Genomic DNA, 4,014 nt, shown 5'->3' with positions numbered 1-4,014 from the left:
ATTTAAGGATAGCTGGGCTCGGGGGCTCAGCCTGTAATCCCAGCGCTTTGGGAGGCTGAGGTGAGTGGATTGCCTGAGGCCGCGGGTTCGAGATCCGCCTGGGCAACTTGGCGAGACCTCACCTCTACAACAAATCAAAAAACCAGCCGGGCGTGGTGGCGCGCGCCTGTAGTTCCGGCTCCTCGGAAGGCTGAGGCGGAAGGATCGCCGGGGCCCGGCAGGTCGAGGCTGCAGTGGCCGGGAGCGGCCGCTGCACTCCAGTCTGGGTGACGGAGCGAGGCTCCGACTCAAAAAAAAAAAAAATTTCTTTTTCTAGCCAGGGATGATTTTTTTTTTCTTTTTCTCGCTCTTTTTTTTTACTTGAAGACTTTAGCTCCTAGGGAACTATGGGTGGGCTTTCCAGGTTGCATACTTCACATTATGTACAACATTCGAGGGGATATTATATTTATTTGGAGAAAGACTAGTTTCATCAGATTCTTGGAAGTCACTGACTCAAAAGTTGAAAAAAATTTTTTAAGTCCTTATACTTTCTTTTTTGAGTTGGAGTCTCACTCTGTCGCCCGGACTGGAGTGCAGTGGCCGCGCCCGGCCCCCGCAGCCTCACCCGCTGGGCTCCGGCCATCCTTCCGCCTCAGCCTTCCAAGTAGCTGGAACTACAGGCACACGCTACCATGCCCAGCTAATTTTTGACTTTTTGTAGAGATGAGGTCCCAAGTTCCCTTCTCTAGGGTCATCCAGAACTCTTGTTCTTGCTACCCCAAATCAGCCACAAAGTTTGATGGATGCTACTTGAAGCTAGGCCTGGCTTCCAAGCCCTGTCACGTGGTGGCAGCATCGTGTCTCTAGTGTGGACCACTGGAGTCACTGCTGCTTCTCTGGGTTTCAGATTTCTGTTCCCCACAAACCACCTTCCAGGCCCTGCCTCTTTGGAATTTGCACTCTGAGAGAGAAGGACAGTAAACAAATAAACTAATAAACAAGATGATTTCTAGAGAAAGAGGGTGATGGGGAACAAGAAAAAACATCTGTGGAAGAACATTTGGTCCAGCCCTAAATTATAGGAAGGGGCCAACCACATAATAAGATCACACAAAAAAAGAAAAGGCTGGCCTGACTCGATGACTCAGCCTATAATCCTGTGCTTTGGGAGGCTGAGGCAAGTGGATTGCCTGAGCCCGCGGGTTCGAGACCAGCCTGGGCAACTTGGTGCAACCTCAGTGAAACCTGTCTCTACCATAAATCAAAAATTAGCCGGGCGTGGTAGCGTATGCCAGTAGTTCCAGCTACTGGGATGAGGTGGAAGGATCGCCAGAGCCCAGGAGGTCGAGGCTGTGGTGGCTGTGAGCGTGACACTACACTCCAGCATGGACTGCAGAATAAGACTCCAACTCAAAAAAATTTTTGTTTTTATTTGTAGAGACAAGGTCTCGCCAAGTTGCCAGGGCTGGTCTCGAACCCATGGGCTGAAGCAATTCACTCACCTCAGCCTCCTAAAGTGCTGGGATTACAGGCTGAGCCACTGAGCCCAGCCTCAAAAACTTGTTTGTAGAGATAAGGTCTCACTATGTTACCCAGGCTGGTCTCAAACTCCAGGGCTCAAGCGATCCACTCACCTCAGCCTTCCAAAGTGCTGGGATTACAGGCATGAGCTACCACACCCAGCCCATGTTTTCTATTTGTAATAAGCACATCTAAATGAGTTTATACTCTTCTAAATGCCCAAGCATAGTGCTACGACTTAGGGAATATAAATGTGACCAGGGTATAGTGCCAGAACTCAACAAATCGAATCTAGTATGAGCAGGAATTGCAAATGTCTCATGGGAAGTGTAAGTGGGAGTCAGTCAGCAATTTTCTGTGGCTATAACGGATAAAGACCAGTGTACAGAGAGGACCTGAGAGCCCTGCCAGCCAGGGTAAAGAGACTGAATCTGATCTTGTGGGCAATGGGAAGTCAGAGGAGGGTTTTACATAGAGGTGTAAACTGCACGCATTTGCTTTTTTTTTTTTTTTTGAGTTGGAGTCTCACTCTGTCGCCCAGACTGGAGTGCAGTGGCCACTCCCGGCCACTGCAGCCTGGACCTGCTGGGCTCCGGCGATCCTTCCATCTCAGCCTTCCAAGTAGCTGGAACTACAGGCACGCACTACCAAGCCCGGCTAATTTCTCATTTGCTTCTTAAAAAGCTCTTGGCAGCAATATGAAGAACATATTGTTATGTATTAAAGGTGGGTGAGACCTGATGATGTGAGGAGAAATGAACAAGGCCTGAGCAGACGAGATTTCAGAGGAGGAGACCACAGGAGAGGATCAGGAAATGGAGTGTGGGAGGGGTTTTTGATTAAGGGCCTCAGGATTCAGGTGGGATGGCGGTGCCACATAGTCAGGGAAGGAGAGGGGCTTAAAGCTGGTTATATCAAGTCAAAGATGCCTGTAGGGTCCCCAAGTAGCAGGCTCATTTCCCCCCACATTTATCAATTTTTCATTCTAGTTTCTAGGGTTCTTAAAATTAAATTGTTAAAAATGTCAACAGCTTTAGGGGGTATAATAGTTTTTGGTCTAGGCTTTAAGTGTACCCACCACCATTCTAGTTTCTAGGTTTTGCTTTGGCATTGTACTTAGAAAAATCCTTCAGTCTAAAAATTATGTAAATATTAATCTATAATTTTTCTCATTTTTTTAAACATAAATCTGTGAATGAAATTTTAGTGTAAGGATGTTCTGTTTTACAAATACTTCAAATACTTAGACCACTGACATTCTCCAATGATTAAAAACAGTATTTGAGTCATATAAAACTTAAATGCATAGTTAATATTTATATGCTAAGGACTATTTCTGGACATTCAGTTCTGTACTATTGATCAAATTATGTCTTTGTTTTGTTTTTGTTTTTGTTTTTGTTTTTTGAGCCAGAGTCTCACTCTGTCACCCAGGTTAGAGTGCAGCGGCATGCTCACAATCACCGCAGCCTCGACCTGCTGGGCTCAGGTGATCCTTCTGCCTCAGCCTTCCATGTAGCTGGAACCACAGGTGTGCGCCACCACGCCTGGCTAATTTTTTTGATTTATTGTAGAGAGGAGGTCTTGCCAAGTTGTCTAGACCGATCTCAATTCTTTGGACTCAGGCAATCCGCTCAACTCCACCTCCCAAGTGCTGAAATTACATGCATGAGCCACCATGCCCAGTTATTTTTTTTTAATGTAAAGCTTGCTTTATAGTCTAACTTAATATCTCCCATTGTTTGTATACCATAGTTTGGTATACAAGCTATTAAATTAGCCTTTTTATAACAGTCTGTGAGAGTCTCTAATTTGTTTTACAAATATGTCAAAAACAAAGGCATGCTAAAAATCTTTACAACTGTTAAGTTTCTAGAAATTTCATTTTATTTATTTTTGAGCAGGTGTCTTGTCACCCAGGTTGGAGTGTAGTGGCACAATGACAGCTCACCGCAGCCTCGACTTCCTGGGCTCAGCCTTCCAAGCAGCTGTGACTAGAGGCACATGATACCACGCCTGCCTAATTTTTTCATTTTTTTGGTTGAGACTAAGTCTCACTATGTTTCCCAGGCTGGTCTCAAGGAATCCTCCCACCTCAGCCTCCCAAAGTGTGTTGGAATTACAGGCACGAGCTACCACACTTGGCCTAGATCCTTTTCTTATCTAGAAACTTCCCATTTAATTGACTGTAATCCTGACATTCGTAAGTGGGAAAACTAAAGTCCCAAGACTAAACACATGGTCTTAAGCCAGCAATTAAGTGGAAGGCATACCAAGCATCTGACTTCCAAGGCAACTCCTACCACCTTAATTTTCCTTCTCTATATTTTCTTTCCCCTGTGATCTACCATCTCACTTTAAACTACCGATAGAAAGGAGCACTGCCTAGGAGCCAAGGCAATCAGTATGTAATGACTCCTCTTTACCATACTGCAGTGAAATACTGCCACAGGCCCTACTGTTGTTAGGATTTCAGCAGCGCTGGGGCCTCAGTAAGTGGCTTTTACCGAT

This window comes from Carlito syrichta, unplaced genomic scaffold (assembly GCF_000164805.1).
Source record: "Carlito syrichta isolate Samal-C Ts95f unplaced genomic scaffold, Tarsius_syrichta-2.0.1 Scaffold315826, whole genome shotgun sequence".
NCBI lineage: Eukaryota > Metazoa > Chordata > Mammalia > Primates > Tarsiidae > Carlito > Carlito syrichta.
Note: the sequence above shows the minus strand (reverse complement) of the source record.